We start from the raw sequence: 22915 nt of genomic DNA on the forward strand, positions 1-22915 counted from the left end.
TGGGGATGGGCACAATCCCAAAAATGTTTGCCATTCAAAATCTGTCCAGACAAGAGAAGAGGAGCCCCTGAAAGCCTGAAATAGGGCCACTTCCTCCTAGAAAGAAGCTTCTCTTAATGGTGGTGAGTCCATTTGATCCAAATGAAAGTCAGTTTATGAGATTCCTTTCCCGGATCCATTCCCTCCTCGCTTCTCTCCCTCTGCATCAGCTTTCCAATCTAAAAGAGGGCAGAGCCCTTGGGCACCTCTCCCAAGCATGCCAAGGAGAGATGGAATGTGTTGTTACACTACCGATATCCAAAACACCGCTGCATATTTGTAAAATGGCTTTCAAGAAAGTTCTTTCATATTTGTTATTTTATTTGACCCTTATCTTCTTCCTTCAAGCCTAATGTCCTCTCAGAACACCTTTCAATGGTTTGAGGCTTTCCCAGCACAAAATATTGTCCCAGCACATCTACCCTGGGCAGCTCTGCTATGGTGCACACCCTCATGCTGGGGAGAAAGAGAAAAAAATTTGAAATTGGAGAGCCTGGCCCCATCCAATTCCTGACCCTCTCTCTTATGGGTTCTATGACTTGATTTATGTCACTAATTTTCCTCAGGACCGTTTCCTTCTGTGTGAAACAGAACTAATAGAGCCTGCCCTACTTCACCTGTTGCTCTTAAACGGATCCAATGGGATAAAATATGCAAAAGCATTTTGTAATGTGGTGTCATAGCTTCTTCCCAGAAATGATCAATATGCCTCTCAGATAGTCAATGTCTCTAACCAGGGTAGAACTGCTAGGAAATAGAAATTACAGTACATAAAGGATATTATTAAACTAAGCGCTGTACTTTTTTCTTCAACCAACATCTGATGACTTCTAAATTGACTTAACAAAGAGAATAAGCCGAAACTAATTATACTTCATATCACAGCTTCTCATTGTTTAGCAGTAACTCAAGTTTAACTATGCTCACCTTTGGTCAACAAAAGTAATGCAATTAAACAATTTGAAACTATGCACTGTTCAACTGTTCCTTCAGCGTTCTCTCATAAGACACCACAAAGCTGGAAAGACAGGGGAATGTCTATGGACCATTGGCTGTATTTTTCTTTTTTTTTTCAATAACCAAATAATATATAAATATATTCTCAATTTAAAAGTTTCAAACAATACAAAAATACACAGAGTAAACCAGAAAACCCCACCTATCTTCACTTCCCAGAGGTGATCAACCATCAATGTGTCTGGCTTGCATCCTGCCAGACTTCTTTCTGCAAATTGACTATATGTGCATATATATAGAAATCTCATTTTGTTTTGTTATGTAATTAGGATTATGCTTTACAAATTGTTCAACAACATGCTTTTTTGACTATAGATTTTCCCATGTCGTGCATGTTATCTACCTCATTCTTGTTAATAACATATGGCTTTCTATTAGGTAAATACCCCAAACTTTAATTAACCCTATTGATGGAAATTTGGTGATTCCCAGTTTCCAAAATCACAAAGCTTTGCTAAACTTTTAAAGTTAAATTGCTAATAGATTCTGTTTGATTGCCTCTCTCTAAATTTCACTTGAAATCCACTTCCAGTAAAGTTCTTTCTAATATCCCCTTCCTCCCAGTAATAAGTAGAAGTATTTTTGAAAATAGTGTGAACTCAATAAAGTCTTTTTTTTTTAAGATTTTATTTTTTTCCTTTTTCTCCCCAAAGTCCCCCGGTACATAGTTGTATATTCTTCGTTGTGGGTCCTTCTAGTTGTGGCATGTGGGATGCTGCCTCAGCGTGGTTTGATGAGCAGTGCCATGTCCGCGCCCAGGATTCGAACCAACGAAACACTGGGCCACCTGCAGTGGAGCACGCGAACTCAACCACTCGGCCACGGGGCCAGCCCGAATAAAGTCTTTTTAAGAAAAGGTTAAAGAGGGGCTGGCCCAATGGCATGATGGTTAAGTTCACGTGCTCCACTTTGGTGGCTGTGGTTCACGGGTTTGGATCCCAGGTATGGATCTACACACTGCTCATCAAGCCATGCTGTGGCAGCATCCCACATACAAAAGAGAGGAAGATTGGCACAGACCTTAGCTCAAGGACAATCTTCCTTACCGAAAACCAAAAAGAAAAAGAGAGGGTTAGCAGTCTAGATTCAATGCTAAACCGTTCAAACTGCATTCCATAATCATTGTTAATAGCATTTGTTTAATCCATCCTATGTTTTATCTGCAGAGAGAATGGGTTTCTACCTATGGGCTTTCTGTGTTAGGCATTACAAACTTCAACCTTACACACACACACACACACATTCACTCACACCCAAACAACGCTAAGATCAAAGAAAGAAGGCATGCATATGAAAATCTTAGCACTCTATAAGGAATTGTCTACCCAGTTAAGCATGATCTTGGGTTCTATAAAAGAACCAAATAGAATGATATTGCCAGAATCTTCTACAAGAGCAAAACTATCTCCACTTGGAATTTCCAAATTCAAATATTCATTGACTGCCTACTATGTGCTGAGAGGGCCTCAAAAGTAGTATAAGATCTAACCGCTGCCATCCAGAAGCTATAAAACAGTGGGGAGATGAGGTTCACATGAATGAAACAGCTAACTAACAATGCAAAGTAGTCCTGGATTAGGTGAGCAAATGAATGATACGGGCAATAAAGTGCTCCAGGAGGAGCTCTCAGTGGCAGTAAATTAAGGGATGTAACATCAAGCAAGTCATTGTAATAGGGCCCTCAGCACCGCAGTGAGGGCTAAAACACAGGGTCAATGGATGGGGCGATTTGTTACATGACCATAAAATGGTAAACTCAGACTGTAAGAGACACCTGGAAACGTGTCTAAGTACAACGGCACATTTGGTGAGAGTAGGACCAGAGGAAGTAATGCTCCAAGAGGTAAAAACTCCATGGACGCCACACAGAGGCTCAATAGAGACCCAAAACTATGGCAAGAACCGCCCAACCCCTACCTCTTCTGCAGGCCAAACAGGCTGCAGAGGGCGTCCCGCAAAGCCTTCTTGGAGGGATGAGAATTTAAGTTTGAGGCGCTTTCCCTCTCTTGAAGGCTGACTGTGTATAAATACATTAAAAACCATCACTCAGCGTCTATGGCGTGTCTGCTGCCTAAGTTAAGACCAGATTAAGAAGATGCATGGCTCTGTTTCTGGGCTGTATCAGTGTCAATATCCTCATTGTGATAGTGTATTATAGTTTTCCAAGCTGTTACCATTGGGGAAACTGGGTGAAGAGTACTTAAGACCTCCGTGTATTGTTTCTTACAACTGCATGTGACTCTACAATTATTTCACAATAAAAGGTTTATTTAAAAATAAAAAAAAAAAAAAAAAAAAAAAAAAAAAGAAGATGCATGGTCCCTACTTTGAACGGGTACACAAGTGTCTGAATAATCTACTCAAACTCAGGGGGTCCTGAACCCACCCCCCAGCTGCTCAATGGTAGAGCCTGAACTCATACACAGAGGGACAACAGCATATTTCTGTAGGATAATAAAAAAGAGGATATTATAAAAAATTTCTGGTTTTAACTTATTCCTATAACGTTGAGGTTTGTTTTGGTCTACAGGGCCTAGTAGTTTCTTTCAACTCTCCGGTTAGAATTGTTGTTTATCCCTTTTACAGAGCTTTTAAAAAAGTTACAATTTTCCTTCTCCGTTTATCACAAACATAGTCTTGATCGAAGCCCAAAACTGCCAATCTCCCCCCTCAACAAACTACTATAAAAAGAAAGAAAGGAGGGAAAGAAGGATGGCTGGAAGGGGAAGAAAGAGAGAAATTTTACAGTAGCTACTGAGAAAAGAGCACCAGTGTAGGAGGTCAGGTCCAAGTTTGCACCGAGCACACAGAGGAGGGGAAGGTCTGAATACCATCCTGTCTTTAACTGACTCCCACAGAAGCAGCAAAAGCGTCTCAGCTCTCAGAGATATTAGAGGGAAATGGGGAGAAGCAAGACGTTGCTGTCTGTCCCTCACTAGAAGTCAAGAAAAGAGATGAAACAAAGTGTTCTTTGATGCCCCGGCAGCGCGGGCTGGCCACGGCGTAGATCAGAGCTGCTCAGAGGCAGCAAAGACTCGTTCGTACAGCAAACTCAACTCCTCTAAGTCGCCTACCATCAATTGTGGGCCATGCATAATAGCTGACTGTATTATTTTTTTTCCCTGAGAATAGACCTTTGTTCTCATAGAGAACTGCACTCTTCAATGTCTCCGTACTAGTTACCACGCTGAAAAGAAAGGCACAAAATACTATATTTGTGCAAAACAAAGAAGGAATCAATTATTAAATCATCTTTTCTAAGAACTCACCAATCTATAAATAAAACATGTTTGGAAAATAAATATTTTCCTGCCTCTGCTGTTTTTACTTTCTGTAGCAGTATCTTAAAAGGCACCATTTCAGCTATACTTTCCTCAGAAAATGAGACTCGCGATCTCACTTGCGTTCAAGCTACTCTGCTTAACTCTTTTTCTCCAGGAATGGGGCTCTGCCCCAGGCAGCATGCGCTTATTAAAAATATTTCCCAGCATTAACGTTCTCGCTAGAAGCTTCCATTTGTGCGATGTCTTTCATACTGGCTCCATTTGTGCCCACTGTCCACCTGTGCAAACGTTCACACGACAGCTGACATGCAATATGTAAATGACTACGAAAGAGAATCTCACAAGAAACCTGGGTCTGAATTTCACGTCCCAGAGCGTGTCTCCCAAAGATATAAAAGGTATGACTATTTTATCTATTTTTGTGACAGATTTGGAATTAAATGACCAGATTCTCTAAAATAATTTTGTAATAAAAGGTAACACTTAACTCCTTACAAAAGCGACATCCTTGCCAAATAAGTTTAGCTTATTTCCACTGCTTCCCTTGTTTTCTGTGCACTCAGTAATGCACAGTAATGCAGCAGCTGCCTTACGCTCCTGAAATGCACCAGCTACCTCCTTCCTCAGACCTTCTGCACAGACAGTTCCCGCCTTCTAGAACATCCTATACACCCTTCCTCACCTAGCTAAGTCCAATTCACCTTTCAGATCTCAATTCAAAAGCCCCTTGTCCAGGACAGCTCCCCTTCCCTGACTAGCCCTCCCACCCTCCATCTAAATGAGATTCCCCTGTTATATAGGTTCTTGTAGCTTCCTGTGACTTTCCCCTCAGAGCACTTAGCACAGTTTGTAGAGTAATTATATAACTGCATGGTTCTTTGATGAATATCCATCTTCTATACCAGACTGTAAGCTCCGTCAGGACAGAGACTTTGGCTGTTTTGCTCTCACTGGATTCTCGGAGCCTAACACAATGCCTGGCACATAGTAGGTGCTCAACTATTTGCTGAATAAATTAATAAGCAAACCCCATCATGTCCTGACACCCTATCATAGTAAATGGTCAGAACAATAAGGATGCAGTGAAGAAGATAAAGAGTCGGTTCTGAAAACTACCTGGTCAACTGTCTCAGCATAGTGCTAGTAAGGTGACTCTCTTCAGTGAATTTGGCTTATCTTGGTCCATGCTATGATCACGACACTGAAAAGAACTGGCTTAGCTCTAAGGATAGAACAATACGATAGAAGAATTAGGTTCAGCAGCATAGTACAGAAAACCCCAAATAGCAGTGGCTTAAACAAGATAGATATATATTTCTTCCTCATAAACAAAGTCTATAGGAAATTACCCAGGACTGGTATAGTACTCTACAGTGATAAGGACCCAGGTTCCAACTATCTTGCTGCAAAAGTCTCCTCAGCATCTACTTCATGATCCACAATGGCTGCTCAAGTCTAGCCATCCCATCCAACTCCAGGCACCAGGAAGAAAGAAAAGGGTAAAAAAGAATGATATTCCCCCTTTCTGAAAATTTCCCACTTAAGTCCTTTAGGTAGAATGTAGTCACACAGCCACACCTTGTGGCAAGGGAAGCTAGAAAATAGTCTTTATTCCAGGAGAAGCTTCTACTACTTTTAAGGAAAGCTGGATATTGGGGGACAATCAGCAGTTTCTGCCACAGATCACAAAAAATATTCTTGGGAACCTAGTTTGCTGTTCCTGGTAATAGCAGGTCTCTCCTCCAGTGGACGTTGTCTAAGCAAGGGGAGGAGGAAAGTGCCTGCTCAACCGTGCGAAGTCACCCGAGCCCTGACGTGAGCAAACAAGTCAGTGCCCACGTAACACAGCCTGGGTCACCGTCACACAAGGGCTGAAATGAGCTTTTCATTCTGCTTTGACTTTATTTTCTAACTTCATAATTTACATTTACACGTCATTTCCATTTACACTGTCCCGGAAGGCAGACGAAGTTTCACATTTTATATACCGGCTGGTTCTCTGGCACACCTATGGGAGTTTCAACATCTGGATGGATTGCAGACCCGAATGAAAGGTGAAAATGTGACCAGGGGAACACTTACGTAAAAACCAAATGCCCCCAGTCTGATTCTTCTCAAATGGCTAACGGAGGTTTTCAGTCAGATGACGAGCTTTTCATGTTTCTGCAAATCTCTCAAACACACTCCCTTATAATATACGCATTTTGGGTCATACTGTTTCTACATTTCCTAAAGTACCAGTGGTTGAATTGTTGTTTACAGAAGAAAACTTACATAGAAATACATATTCAAGAGGTAGGTCAAATCAGATTGACACCTTCTTTAAAACAAAGAGTGTTTCAGACTTCAGCCACTAAGCAACCTGGCATTTCTGAAATTAAGAGGAAGAGCTGGGCAGGAAGCAAGATGGAAATCCCTAAAACTGTTCCAAAAACAGCAATCCAGTGACACGAGCGACAGTTGCTAGAAGCTTAAGGGAAACCCCCACAAAACTGCTGGAGATGCGACCTCACGTGTTTTTGCAAGCCCTTCTCTGGGGGTGACCGTGCTCCGCGCCAGTTTAGACTCAGTGTCGCTGCAGCAGTGCTGAGGGAAGTTCTTCTGATCAACTACAGCCGCGTGTGGTCATGCTTTCCTGTGGATGAAAGTCACCCCGGAAAGACGGACCCGAGGGCACGGCATACTACATAACAACCAAACCTCACAATTTCGCAGCCCGTTCTCCTGCACACCCCGCCCCCCGCCCCTCTGCCAACACACACCCATCCTCTCTTAAAAGGAACTGTCTGCTCTTTGCAGTCAGGAAATTCTACAACAAGCCAGCCTGTGATCAAAGGTCTCTCCATCGGCTTCCCCAGATACATAATCCACAGCTGGCAGACTCAGAAGCATCCTATTGACCATGAATAAATTTGATTTTTGGACCGAAAGTATGCAAAATCTTGTTATGCCGCCCACAGTAATCATGCATTTGAAGATTATTCCTCCTTTCCAGGGCAAAGTTTCTCTTTCTGAATCTTGGTCCTCTTTCCGAGGTATACCAAGAGATCAGGCCTGAAAATGTAAAGGGGAATTTCCCATAGGCAAAGCAGACTCTCAGACAAGCTAATGTCTTAAAAGGAGACGAGGAAAATAGAATTAAATTTGTCAAAGTGTGAGGATGCTAATAAGTACTACACACACGCTCACGCACACAGAAAGAGCTTAGTAGTAAAATAAGCTTGGGAAACGCTAATTAAAAATGAAAAAGTTTTCTTCCTCACAGACTTTATCAGAGCCTTTAATGCTGCCAATATGCATTCCAGATCTCCAAGAGGGGCGTGATAGACAGATTTTCTAATTCAACACTTGTTCATCTTATATGGCAAGTGCTCTGTAGAACAGACAAGGCAAGATGCTAGACTGGAAAGAAATGCATCAAAATCAAAGAGGGCTATTTCTGGATACTGAAATTTGTGGGTAATTTAATTCTCTGTATTTCCAAGTTCTTAATGATGAATTTATATTGCCTTTATCATCTGGAAAAAGTTACAGATGATAAAAGAAAAAATAATATTTGAATATATTTTATTCTATTATTTTTAAAACTCAGAAGTACCTGAAGGTAAGATTTTTCTTTCTTATAAGAAAGAGGGGCTTATTGTCTTTTAATATTTATTATATGCCTCCAGAATGCCAGATTCTAATTTTAATACAAGTAATAAAAAGGAAGAATTTATTTTGATGCTTTACTACACAGTGCCAGTGCCCTAAAAGAGGAAAAGAAACTCTTTAAAGATTTTCCCACTACTATAAATAAACTAAAGCCTGCAAACATAATAAAAATACTTATACAATATTAATCTTAAAAATATATATTTACACGATCGTGCTTTTTTCCCTTGCCTATTCTTTTAAGAGTTTTCTTTTAGGTTTAGCTTCTTGATTTATCTTTTAATAGTTTTTGTTGTTGTTAGTGCCATTGAGTCGATTCCAACTCCTAGCGCCCCTGCGCCCAGCAGAGCAGAACCTGCCCGGGCTTTCTGCGCCATCCTCTCCCCTCCCAGCGCTCTATCAGACAGTGCTTCCTGCTAGTCACAGAGTTTTCAGGGCCAATTTTTTTGGAAGTGGGTGGCCAGGTCCTTCTTCCTGGTCTGTCTAGTCTGGAAGCTCCACTGAAACCTGTCCACCATGGGTTACCCTGCTGGTATCTGAAATCCTGGTGGCAGAGCTTTCAGCATCACAGCGACACGCAGCCCCCACAGTATGACAGCTGACAGACAGGTGCTGTGGTCCCCTGACCGGGACACAAACCCAGATCGCGATGATGAGAGAGCCAAGTCTTAACCACTAGACCACCAGAGCAGGCTTTTAATAGGATGCTAAATATAAAAACTTACTGGGGTGCATTGTAAATAAAACTTTATCAACAAACCTTTAAACTCTCATACATTCTTTTACCAGTTTATTGAATGCCTATTATGTGCCACGAAATGTGATTATTCTTGGAGAATTCCATGAAAACAGATCCTTCTTCATGACTACTTATTTTAGTAGCTAGTTATCTAAGTAAATTTAATACTGTTTATAAAATGATAAAGAAAATAATCAGCATAGAAAAACTAAAGCTATAAGAGATCTATGTAGCAAATGTTTGATGATATGACATGTTGCTTTGTCTTACTTAATTTCAGTCTGATAATCATAGTAACTTGGACTATCTAGAAAAATGAAATCAAATTCTAATTCTGGCAAAAGGAAAAAAATTTCAATTCCATTATACCAGGTTTTGCAAAAGAGACAGGAGAAGCCAGACATCAAAGTCCATCTTCAGCATGTCTACAAGCCGCTTTCTTGCTAAGGCATTTCTGTCCCCAGTTGCAACCATGGTGACTAAACAGCCACCTCTCCAGGTTCACCGTGAACAAAAGAACTCTTCTTCTCACCCCACTAGGCTGTTCTCCCCATGCAAAAATCTCAGACAGTTCTGGGAATGGCCTCCTTCCTTTGTGCGGGGGCAAAGGTCAAGAATAGTCAACAGGACACGTTAAGGTAGGCAGTTTGGGACTTGATTCGCCTCTCAAGAGACACAGAGGACAGGCTTCTACTTCCCTCAACAGCCAAGATGAGACCAGAAGATCTCCGACTAGTCTCTCTACAACTCAAAGAGGAGAAACCTAGAGAAGTTATGTCAGCTGAAAGCCCAAGTGTTGGACGTCTCATTTTGCCAGGCTAACAGCAGCCAGATGTAAGGGCCACAAATAAGTACCTGTTCCCTGGCTTCCAGACCTGAGTAAAGAGCCGAAGTTTTCTGACCAGCCAAACAAGCAGCAAACTGATTCACTGAGGGAAATTATAATGCTCTGCTCCAATCACAGCTCTGCTGGAACTGAGTTTCTAGAAAGTGTTGAGATTTCCTTCAATCTCACTGGGCAAGCGTTCTAATGACTAAAGTGGACCCAAAAAACTATATTAGAAAAGCTCTTTATCTCAAGGAATAAATTTCCACAAATCAAATCAAAGAATTAAAACAAAACTAAAAAGTCTACCATGTTTTAGTATTTACTGTACACATATGTTCCCCAGATATGCAATATGTTTCTAGTTCACACTGCTGAATTTGTCTTAAGATGTCCCCATTCCAGCCAAGAGCTGCAAGGAAGACTTTCAGACTAGCTCAAAAGAACTTTTAAGGACCCATAGGAACAAGGCATCCAGTGTCACAGAAGCTTTATTTTAAGACCAAAAGTAGAAAAATGTTTTACAAATAAGGGAAACTTGGGCCTGAACTCTAAATTTTATGTTGATTAAAATCAGTGTTAATAAGTTCAAGTTAGTTGGGCCTTCCAAAAACTTCACTTAAAACATAAGTGAAGGCTAAGAAAACATGCAAAGAGGACACAGGAAAGATTTGTGGGCCCAAAACCAGGGAGATGGAAATCAAATACTAATAAACATGGAACTATTATGTCACCCACGAACACAGACACGCAATGACCTGCGTCTAAGAGTTCGAAGTCATAGCCAGCATATTCCACAACAAAAATATCCAAATAACCAAACACTCCTCACACATGGCAGCCACACCTCAACAGCGCAAAGAAATTCAAACCCTCTTAGGCGGCTATAAATGACAGGGGAAACAGCTGCTGTGGAAGTTTCAAGTTTCTTAATAGCTCATAGCAGCAGCAACACAAAGAGTAGAGTAATTTTTTAAATGCTCAGACCAGACTCCGTTAAGCAACTACCCATGGGGAAATGGGGAAATTGAGATAAATGCATACATCACAGAATACAACGGCGTCAGAGGAAAATCGCTTCCCGCTCTCTTATTAATTTAGCAAATAAGAAGAAGGTATCAGCCTCTGGACTGGTCAGTATATAAACAGCAGACAGAAATTTTTGTTTACTTCCCTATCTTTCTGAAGGATTATCCATTTATGATGTTCTTAATATTATTTGCTAATAATCATTTCTATTCATTGTCACCAAGCAGATGTCAGGCTAGAGTTGGGACAGAATGCCACGTGGGTCTCATATGGCAGTTGAAATCGTGGCTGGGGAGACAGGAAAACGGAAGATGGGGAAAATTACAGCATTTACAAAGATGATTTACCACTCACTTTCTACCCCCAACAACTCTAACTAAAGCCACGCTTTGGTCTGACGATTTCTTAGCGCCAGCTGTCCATCTCAAGTGGTGACACCAGTCAACTCTTGAGCTGACTCCTTGCTCTATCAGGATGCTCTGTCACTCCATTCAAACACACAGATAATGGGTAGCTCTGTGGGTAGCCAGTCTTGAAGGTATACATACACCCCGTGCTTTAGGAAAATATATGAAAACTTCAACTTACAGAGCAGATGAACTTGAGGGTGTTCATTTACCTTACAAAATAAAAAGGCCATTTGCTACAGTTTTTGTCAGGTAAAGGGGAAGGGGAGTCTTGAGAGCAAAGCTATTTGTGGGGTAATTTTCCCTAAGAGTGGTAGCAACTGCTGGACCATCACATGAGAATCACTGTGGGGCCAGGACTCCTTAGCCGTGCACTCTAGGCCGGTAAGCAGCTGGAGCCACCACAACTGACTGTGACTCCTAAGGACACTGGAATATCTTTACATTCAGGGAAAATTAAAAGGACAGGAGAGTGAAGCTGACCAAATCAAAGTTGTACCCAAATTCTTCCAGAAAATTCTTAAAATCTAAGGAGGCAGGAGAAAAAAATGTACATACATTCCCTAATGTAGTGCTCAGATATCAAGCGACCTCTTTTATCTCACTGAAGTGAAAGCAGAAAACAGATAGAAAAAAAATGGGAAAAGGGAGAGGTATTTTGGATTCTCCCCACATGCCCCATTCCTAATGTTCCATCCTGTCCGCAAACCAGAGAATGACCTAAGGAACATGAGCACCATGCAGCCACACGAGCCCTGATGAAGGCTAGGCGCTGAGGAAGGAAATGGAAGGAAGAGATGGGCAAAGATGAGAGTCCAGCTAGAAGCCCACGAATAACTCTACCCTGCCATCAATAACCCCCACGTTCTTCAATCATTCTGCCCAGCCATCCCCACAAAGGGGCTGGAATTCCCAGGCCCCTGGTGCTGCTGAGTATCCTGCTTGTACTGCGACAGTCTCCCCAGCTGCCACCTACTGTGGTCACCATGCCCTCCCATTGCTGCCAGATTTGTTTCCTGACACACATTCTCTACAGCTCCGACACCTACAGAGTTCCCCAGGGTCAGGCAATACTCTAAGCGGCTTTTGTGCATTCTCTCCTTCATCCTCACCACAATGCCGTGACAGAGGTACAAGATTATCATTCTGTCCATTTCACAGAGGTAGAAACTGATGCACAGAGCGGTGTAGTAATTTTCCCGAGACTACACAGCTAGGACCTAGCAGAGCCAGGCCTGGAAGCCCAGGGCTCTAACTCCAAGCGCAATGCCCGCAATCTGCATGTTTTAACATCACCTGAATAAAATCCAAACTCTCCAGCCTGGCGATCAAGTATTTCTGTCTCTTTCCAGGCTTCTCCCCGTCTCTTCTTCTTTGTTCCTTCCTTCCTTCCTTCTACCTGGCACAGAGCCATTCACGATGCACTCCTTGCGATGAATACATGTTGACTGAATGAACATCCAGGCTAATGAATTAACAGTTTTTATTTCATTCAAGCACGGTCTTTATTTTCAATGCCACAGGAAAAAAGAAATTGTTTCGGTTTCTGCCAGGAAGTCTAATCTCTGAACACGACACCAGGCAACAAAGAAATTGCATAAGAACTTGTTAGGTTAATTATTCATCTCCTCACTGTCAGCAGGGGCCTCCAAGCAAGGCAGAGCTAAGGGATCTGCATCCCAGATGCGTTACAAGTCACACTGGGGTGGGGGTGCAGGGTAGCCGGGCAGAGGTTGTTGAAAGACAGCTCCCCAATCCAGGAAACAAATTCCTTACTATATACCCTTTTGTTCCTTGAAGGAAAAATTTGGCAAATCTATCACAAGGCAATCATATTGGAAGAAGTCCTGGGTACCTAGAGCAAAATCGGTTGCTTTATATAAATTGGGTTTTGTCTGGTGGCAACAAGTGAAATTAAGTAAAAACCCAAACTTAATTCATATAATGCTTTATAGGATACAAACCACTTACACACGATCTCGGACATAATCCCCACGGCAACATTCTGAAGCCTTATTATTCTCCCCGTTTGGCTGATGAGGAAATTGATGTGCAAAGATGATAAATAACATAGCCAAAACCACACAGCGGAGCGAAGACAAGAAGCCCGCTCTCTCTCGAAGTCCAGCCCAAGGGCCCCAGCTGTGCAGAGCAGTCATTTTCTCTCAGACTCTGCCCCACACGCACAGCCTGTTCCATGGTAAGGAAGGGCTCTGCCCGACTCAGACCAACAGCCCAAGCCAAGGAGTGGAGACGCCCAAGAAGAACTGGGAAACGCCTGGAAGAGGGCCCTCTGTCCAGGTTCCTGTGGGCTTAAGGCACTCGCTCCATCAACTCCACACAATAAGAAATGGTTCTGGACAGGGCCTCTTTCTCCTCATCCCTCCCCTTCCCGCCCTCCTCAACCCCCCCAGAATACCTGAATAACCCAGAAGCAGAGAAGAAGAATGCAGCTATACCCACAATGTCCCTCCTGGCTTCCAGCCTAATGCTGCTACTAGGACAGAGAACAGAATCTAATTACCTTTAACCCAGAGGGAACTGTGAAGGTTAATTTTTTTTTTTCTTGCTGAGGAAGCTCTGCCATGAGCTAACATCTGTGCCAGTCTTCCTCTATTTTTTATGTGGGTCACAACCACAGCATAGCTGCTGAGAGGTGGTATAGGTCCGCACCCAGGAACTGAACCTGCGCTGCCTAAGTGGAGTGTGCCAAACTTAACCACTAGGCCACAGAGCCAGCCCCTGAGATGGTTAATTTTATGCATCAACTTGGAGGGTGTTTTTGGATGACATTAACATTTAAATTGGTGAACTTTGGGTAAAGCAGATTGTCCTCCATAATATGGGTGGACCTCATCCAATCAGTTGAAGGCCTGACTAGAACAAAAAGACCAACCTCCCTGAGGAAGGGGGAATTCTCCAGCAGACTTCCTTGGGACTGGTACTGCACCCATTCCAGTGAGACCTGCATCAGCATTCCTAGGTCTTCAGCCTGCCAGCCCACACTCCCAGCTTCCATAATCATGTGAACCAATTCCTTATTACAAATATTTCCTATTGGTCCTGTTCCTCTGGAGAACCCTGACTAATATGGGGACGAACTCACAATAGTGAAATATCGTGGGAGCAGATCTTTGCTACAGATAAAGAAGGATCTCTGGGAAGATGAGAAGGAGCTGCTCAAAGCAGAGGCAGCGTGTGGTGTCCACGTGGAGGGAAGTCTTGAAGGATACATACTTTGGGGAATGATGGTGGGGGTGCTAGAGTTGAGTAAAAGTTCTGCTTAGGGAGAGCTAACATTTTTAGCTATGCAGAGAAAATTCTATAATATGCAAAAAAATGTGGTATAAAGCTCACTTTGGTTATGAAAATCCCACTATAAAATACATCTGACAAGTAATTTTTATCAATTTAACCTTCTTCAGACAGGACAAGATTCACATTATAAAAAAGGAAGAACTTGGCAATTTTGCTCCATGTGTGGAAGAATCTGGTGGCCGCCAGCAGACTCTATTCAAACAGCACACTGGGGAGCAAAAAGATTTTATGACAGGGCAAAGGGAAAATACAACTTCCTATTTATTTTAGATATGTGATTTCAGCAAACACATCCATTAAAACACATAATCTCTTCATCAGCTGCACTAAAGTTTATTTTTAAACAGATATTCAAAATATTTACGCCCTAATCCTATCACAGCTGCAGCTGGACCATCAATCGTAGAGTTACAGGTTGACACGCACTCTCATCAAAATGTCGCCATCACTGCAGTTGTTATCCGAGAATATTTTCATGTTGATAATTAAAAGCATACAAGTCCATCTACATTTCACTTTTATTATCTAAGTAGTTTTCAGAGAAGTTCCTAGGCTCCAAATACACAAGACAGGTGTCCGTTAAGGTTAAATTTTCAAAGTACTATTTCTATAATGAAAATCTTACATTTAAGGTGAAAGACTAATAGGAGAATGCTGATTTATCCCAGAAATTTTAATCTATTCATGAAAAATAATTTCTTCTGGTGGCAGAATTTTTAAATTGCTACATTAGACAATGACAATTAAATCTGCCTTACCTACCAGTCAAGATGTTTTCAGATGCAAGTATCAGAATAGACAATTAAAAGTTGCTTAAGCAATTTGGACATTTATTTCTCTCTCTTAACAAACCCTCTGTGGCTCTAGGCTGAGTAGTTCAGTGGCTCAGTGACGGCATCACAGAACCAGGCTCTTTCCATCTTTTTGCTCTGCCATCCTTGGTTGTCGACAAGCACTCCCTGATGATCGCAAAATGGCTGCAACAGCTGCAAACAACACAGCACACAAGAATGTCCAAAGTAGGAAAGCTGGGGTCAGAGAGAGGTAAGGAGTGTGTATCTCCCTGTACCTCTCTCTTTTTTTGTAGCAGATGAGGAAACTGAGGCACAGAGTGGTCACATAGTTTGTCCAGGACCTACACCTATAAGTGGTAGAAATAGGATTTAAATTCAGACAGTCTGACCCCAAAACTAGCGAAGACCTGGCTTGGGTGGCTACAAAACGTTAAAAGCAGAAAAGACAACTGAGGTGGCTAGAAAATTCATTTTGGGTGGTAAGCTGGTAAAAGAGGAAAGGTTGCTTCAAATTTCAAATCAAAACATTTTTATGCTAAGAAGGAAGGAAAATTATTCCAGGTATAGCAAACTTTATAATGCTCCTTTTAAAATATCTCTTATTTATTACCAAAATTTTTTTATGTTTTAAAATTCACATATATTGCCAACACCATAATCAAATTGTTTATTTCTTGACGATATTTTTACACATTTCATTATAATATATGTATATACATTTTACTTTGCTTTCTTCCAAATCTTCTTCTTTGCTTCCACAGTATTCCTTAGTATCTCATCTGAGACAGTGAAAAAATATTCTAATTTTATTTATCCATTGTTGGCCACCTACATTCTTTCTAATTTTTCACCATCAGAAATAACAATACGATAAACGTCCTTTTTCTTGTAGCTCTTTTCTTCTTTAGAGGTTTTACTTTAGAATAAATTCCAAGGAGTGGGATGACTGGGTCAAAGGGCCTGACCGTTTGTATGACTTTTTACATCCACTGCCAATGCGCCTCCAAGAGGACTGCGCCATTAGCATCACTGCCAGAAATGTCAGAATATGCCCATTTTCTGAGGTCACGTCAGCTTTGTTTTATTTATATTTGTATTAACTTAATAGCCAAAGAAGGTTTCTCATTTTTTTTTTTTTTTGACTTCCGTTTCTGTGATTTGGAATGGAGCGTTTCTCCATCGGCACGTCTGGAAGGATCTCCTGTGAAAAATTGCTCCTATTCTTTGCCTGTTAATCTTTCTGGGTCTCAGTGCTGTTGTGATTTACATATTTCAAAACAAAGTTGGATTAATTTCATTTCAGCAAACTGCATGCAGACTAAACGACGGGTTTGTCTAGACTTACACTTAGGCGGACCCAAATTCCAGCTTGCTTCCCAAAACTCCTAGATTTCAACAACTGAGAAATAAATGTCAATCTTAGTGATAAAAATATGAACAGGAATGTTTCCACTGCTTAATTTTCTCCCCAAAATACATATTAAGCTCACTATTCTCAAAAATTTTAAGAGTAGTAACATTTATACGCCAGTCCTTGTTTTCATGGTCACCTACAGTCTGTAGATAAAGGATTATTCATTTACCGTGCGGTAATAGCCATTATAAGATATCTTTTGCGTTTTTATTCTGAAATTGCTAGTAGGTGCAAAATCAGAGGAGAAAAAACAATGTCTTCAGATTTTGTTTTCCTTAAGTAGAAAAAACACCTCCTCAAAACAACATATACAATAAAATTCTCGGATCTTCGAGCAGAAAAGAGAAAGCATAAGTCACATTGTTACACCCTTTTTCAGACTCAGCCACTCTGCCTATCTCCTTCTGTTACCTAAATATTTATTCCCAGACCAGAATCCCTAAGAGAGACTTATAAAAATATAGATTTCTGCCCCCCACCCCCACCACAGGTCTAACAAATCAAAACCTTTGGGGTTGCAGCCTAATAATCTATGCTTTTAAAATATTCCCCAAGCTTCCAAATATTTTAGCTGCAAAATTCTCAGTTTAAACTAAATCTTAACAAGAATTATAAGGCTAAATTTGATTTTTAAATCCTTAAAGCAAGAGATCTGTATTTACTTCTGTAGTGCTTTGAAAATAGCACAATTCACACTCTCCATCTTTTACCTAAGAACGAGCAGAGGCCAGACACAAACATTTTTGACTTTTAGCTCTTTGCAATGGTACAGTGAGGACCACCTGGCATCCAGGACCAACACCCCCAGTTCATCCTCTGGGCGCTCCCCTGAAGGGAAGCATTCAGGATCCTTCATCCTATTACAAAGAGGTCGCTGCTGTCATTTGTTTGTTTGTTTGTTTAGAAAGGACCAAAAGCTCTCCTATGAGGGTGGTGCAACCATGAGTAATTTTATTTTTTCAGACTTTTCCTTAATGTTTTGGGGAAATTATTTTTATGCTTCAAGGAAAATTGAAAGCAGATTCATAGAAATCCTGGGTGGCATTCCCAATTTAGCCTCTGGTCGCTTTTGAATTCTCTTCACTATCAGGCATTATTGGAATCTTATTCTAAGACGTCAATAAGCACAGTAGATAGTTTATTAATGTCTTCAATAACGCTGATTTATGCATTATTCTATTAATATGAGTTACTTTATATGTATTTATTCCACATATGTGTGTAATAATACGTATAAAGAGAAACTTGGATGAACTCAAAAACCAGAAAGCTATTAATGTAGAAGCCTTCAGAAATCAATGCTTTACTAACTCTCCAGGGTATTTCCATGTAGGTATTTAAATCACAGAAAAGCACTTCACTGCGGCCTCAACTGGGTGGGGAGAAGGCCCTGTGGTTAGAGTTTTATCTTCTTTCTGTAGCCCAGAAAAGAAAGTCACGCTATGTGAAGTGGGCTATGAGGAGACACGGGCAACTCTGTACGTCTTGCAGTCAACAAGTAAAAGAGTTAACTGTTTACAAGTACACTGTGGCTCCAGAACTGGCTAAGTCTTATTATTCAGCCTCATTCTAGAAACAACATTAATAACCAGTCTGGGGTTCTTAGCTCAGCCACCCCCAGTGGGAGTATTCTGTACCCAATTCTATAACACACAGGCAGCAAATCTTCTGGCCTAATTGAACCAAAACAGGCAAAAACACTCAATAACTTACTACAGGGTTTCATGTTAAACTTCCACCTCCATCCTACAATTGGCCAGAAATTTCGGTGCTTCCTGAACTATCCTACCAAAGTATGCAAACAGCAGAGGAGCATACCCCAGAAGCAAAATTAAATTACTTTCCCTTGTGGTTATCTTAAAAATTCTTGCATATGTTCCATCTGAGTCCCATTAGAGATAAAAATGTATTTATTATATAAATCTATAATAAATATATTATATTTATGCATTTGCTTTAATATCAAAATAATATTTCTTCTAAAAGTATAGGAAAAATAGATACTCCGGGGGGATGTATGAGACATATTATAGCACTTCATATACCCAGTGGGGTGCATACCTATCAGAGTGTCTGCCTTATTCAAAATGCTCCCCTTCCCAACCACACACACGTCCACAAAGCAAGTTCCTGGGAGCCGTTTGTGCAACGTGCTGCCCTGGGCCCTCCCATAGTTACTGAACAAGGAAGGCCCAGCTCGGGGAGCATGGAGATTCCCTACGCAGGGACTGTGGGGACATAAGGACAGGGTGAGGGAGAGGTCTCTTCCTTTGGCTGGACCTATAGCTACGTGTTCCACTACAGGGTCTGAGGAGTCAAGAAAGATGGTCTTCAGAAAGGGAATGAATGAAGAAGATATTCAGAGAGAAGTAGAGAAGAGAGGTTTGGAAATGGAGAATGGAGAGAATGCAAATGCTGCCCAGATCACTTCAGGTGTCCAGCCTGGGGGTCCGTCCTTCTGCAGCTGGGCTCCATCAGTTTGACGGCAGTTGGTAGTTGACCCCAGCACACCACAGAGAACTCAAGCCTGAGAAACAAGAGCTGAGTGAGGAAAAAGGCACCACACAGCCACCCAGGGCCTCGTGCACCAGAAGGTGAATTGCTTTTGCTGTGGGTACAATCCTGCCCCAACAACTCTGAGATAAAAAACGAAAAAAGACACAAGGGCAGCAAAACCAAATTAACACGCATGCAGGCTCCTATTTGGACATAAACTAGGCATACTTCCTACCTAGCAAGAAGGGACCAATCTAACCTGCCTTACCTTAACTGTCACGGTTTTGGAATTGAGAATCTGTAAATTATAAGTTATGGGTCTAAAAAAAGAAGAAGAAGGGAAAGAACTGCAGGCCTGTCTTTAGTCCTTAGTAGTACTGTGAACTTCTCTTTTCTCCAGGTTGTTACCTGCTTTGCTGTTGTCACCGCTGACAGTGTGGAAGGAGGCTGCCCCACCACAGACAGCTCCACATCCACCAGGACAAGAAAGCGGGAGATAGTAGGACTGGAGCCCTGACAAAGAGTAGCAACGCACCCTCTAGTCACATAACAAAACCCAGAGCAGGACACTGCGCTTAATACAAGGATTTCCACCAAAGAAAGAAATGTTCACTCATGCATCTGTGCTGTACACTGCAGAAGACCTTGGAAACGGGAAATTACTAAGTGCAGTTTAAAAATAATGAGAAATCCGGGGGCTGGCCCCGTGGCTTAGTGGTTAAAGTTCTTTGGCAGCCCAGGTTCGTGGGTTCAGATCCTGGGTGTGGACTGACACCACTTGTCAGCCACGCTGTGGTGGTGACCCACATACAAAATAGAGGAACTTGGCACAGATGTTAGCTCAGGGCTAATCTTCCTCAAGCAAAAAAATAAAGAAGATTGGCAGCAGATGTTAGCTCAGGGCAAATCTTCCTCAGCCAAAAAAAAAGGAATCTTAATCCATCTGGTCTAAATCTAGAAAAATGATTAGAGGAGATTCCTATAATATTCTGAATTATTTTTTTTAATAGGGGCTGTCCTTTGTACATGTGGTTTGAGATAAAATGTATAGATGATCTATAATTTGAACCCATTTTCAAAGCTAAGATATAGTGTCACTGAATTCATACCATTTTCATTTATTGCTCTAGATGGCAGAAACTAAGACAAATGGAGAAAGAAATTAAAAAGGGAGACATTTCAGATGCAGAAACAAACAGGTTTCTAGCAAATGTCCAACAGCGGACCAGGCTGGTTTCTAAATCACTAGGTGTGTGAACTTAAAACCGTTGGGACTGGCCCCCTAACCATCAGGAGCATTAGCAGAGAAGATTCCTGCGCTTCTATTATGCATCTTTGACTACGTGCCTTTAAAAGACCTTTTAACTTTGAGGCTCCAAAATTTAGATATTCTCCATATACTGACAGTTTCACAAAAGGTACATGTGGGCACAGCAGAACCAAAAGATAAGACAATCTGAAGACGAGTTTCTACATCAAAGTAACAAACCCAAAGCACAGGATAGTCATTACATCAGGCAGTCAGTCAAGCGGGGAAGATGAAGAGGAAATATTTATACATATTGAACCTAAAGTTAAACATCTACCTTACAGGCTTAAGTTTTTAAAAAAAAAAAAATACACTTTAAGATTCATTCTGAAGAGACATCATGTCTATACAAACACATTAATCTCCTGTAGAATAGATTTTTTAAAAAGACCGAGGTGTTTCAGAAAATGACACAGGAGAAGAAGGGATGTGAGGCTCTGCCCATGAACAGAAGGCAGGAGGCTCATGTTCGAAGCCGACCACCTCCTCTGAAATTCCAGCAGCCACGTGACCCTCGTCCAAGACTCCTATGTATCCCCATAAATAGTCAACTGTGCTGTGAGGGGCCTCGCCCTTCTCCGAGATCACAGATTAAAGCAAAGTCTACACGAAGGGAAGAAGGAAGAAAAACTGGATTCATGCTGCAGGGGCCTCAGGAGGCGCAGAAAAGAGAGAAGTCAGTAGATGTATGCAAATCTCTAAAAGCAGCCAGTCTTCATAAAAATGGAGGAATAGGTGACCAAATCCGACCCCTAGGAAGAAAGCACATTGCTTGCACAGGTTTAGGGCTTAAAATGCAGGTGCCTGAGTTTAAGCAAATTCCAGGACTCTCTTGGAGGTGGCCGCCAAAACTGATGAGATTTCTTTACAGTAAAGGTGATCAGCTCTCTTTTAGGTCATTCCGCAAAGGAAGTCAGTTGGCCAAATGTGGGGACCATAGAGACCCACCTAGGAAAGCTGCATATTTGCTAGTTCAATATGATTTGACAATAGTTTTAAGAAGAATTCTTTAAAAAACAAATTGAAGGCAGAAGACTTTTTACTTGATAAAACTCAGAACCAACACACAGTTCTATTCAGCTTTTTACTGATCATTATAAATCTTTGGGGAAAAAACAGTCATGACACTCTTCAGTTCCATTTTCCATCTCTTTTTCTTAGTTTCTTAAAACCATTTACTTTTTGCATAAATCGTTTTTTATTGTGGTAAAATATATATAATATAAAATTTACCATTTTAACCATTTTCAAGTGTACAATTCAGTGGCATTAAATACACTCACAGTGTTATTCAACCAACACCACTATCTCCAGAACTTTATCATCATCCTGTACAGAAACTCTGTACCTATTTAAACAATGACTCCCCCTTGCCTCCTTCCCCCAGCCCCTGGGAACCTCCATTCTACTTCCTGTTTCTATGAATTTGACTACTCTGGATACTCCATATAAGTGGCACCTTGCAATATTTGTCCCTTTTCTGTCTGGCTTATGTCACTTAGCATAATGTCTTCAAGATTCATCCATATTGTAGCGTGTATCAGAAATTTATTCCTTTTTAAGGCTGAATAATATTCCATTGTATGTATGTACCCCATTTTGTTTATCCATTCATCTGTCAATAGACATCTGAGTTGTTGCCACCTTTTGGCTATCGTGAATAATACTGCTACCATCATAGGTGTACAACTGTCTACTCAAATTTCTGCTTTCAATTCTTTGGGATAGATACCCAGAAGTGGAATTGTTGGATCAAATGGTAATCCTATGTTTAATATTTTGAGGAACTGCCATACTGTTTTCCACAGCAGCTGCACCACTTTACATTCCCACCAGCAATGCACAAGGGCTCCAATTTCTCCATGAGCTGGCCAGCACTTACTGTTTTCTGTTTTTTTGATAATAGCCATCCTAATGGGTGTGAAATGATATCTCACTGTGGTTTTGATTTTGCATTTCCCTAATGATCCGTGATTGTTCCACTTTGTTTTAAATGGTGTTTCAAAATATGTCTTTTTTGCTTTGTTTCAGTATCCCTTTTCACAGAATAGAAACGTAATCATTGCTCTAAGTAGATACTCATGAAAGGTTCTGGGAGCTCTGAAAAAGAGCTTCCAACACAACAACTAAGAAGCCAAAGTTTTCATCACCTAGGTCTCAACCAGGTGCCAAAACCTTAGGCCTGGGAATAAAAGATATTTCTAAAAGTTTCCTTCCAGGTTCTTAAAGACCAGGTAAAGCAGCCTTAAACGCAGTCCTTCCATATTGCCAAGAACGTGAGTGTTGTTGTCTAAGGAGATTAACTAGCCAGGTGAGTGACAAGCAGGACAGTCCCACGGCTGACAGTCCCACGGCTCTGGGACGTGCAGCCGGTCCACTGAGTCAGGCATTGCTGCTCCTCCCTGAGGCCTTGGTTGGGCAGCTCCTGCTCACATGTGCACGCGTGCATTCTCTCGCACCCCTCCCAGAGCTACACAGTGAGAACACAACACAGCAATAGATTCAACCTCCTCGTTGTAAAAATAACTTCGTAAACCTGAGAAGAAAGGACAAACACGGACACTTAAAGATCTTGGAGTTGGAAGTCCA

The 22915-nt window shown here is 41.4% G+C and overlaps 1 protein-coding gene across 14 annotated transcripts in view; it reads right to left on the reverse strand.

Moving 5' to 3' along the window:
- ANKRD44 (ankyrin repeat domain 44) overlaps window positions 1-22915 on the reverse strand; it is a 348870-nt gene that overhangs the window by 244345 nt on the left and 81610 nt on the right. Inside the window, exon 1 of one of the 14 annotated variants that reach the window (XM_070241450.1) lies at window positions 12292-12526. The exons of 12 other annotated variants lie outside the window; for them this stretch is intronic. The gene's annotated coding sequence lies outside the window, so the exon portion shown is untranslated. Of the gene's footprint in view, window positions 1-12291; window positions 12527-22915 lie in introns of those variants that run through there. One more of the 14 variants, XM_070241449.1, reaches the window with a different exon arrangement.

Source organism: Equus caballus, chromosome 18 (genome assembly GCF_041296265.1).
Source record: "Equus caballus isolate H_3958 breed thoroughbred chromosome 18, TB-T2T, whole genome shotgun sequence".
NCBI lineage: Eukaryota > Metazoa > Chordata > Mammalia > Perissodactyla > Equidae > Equus > Equus caballus.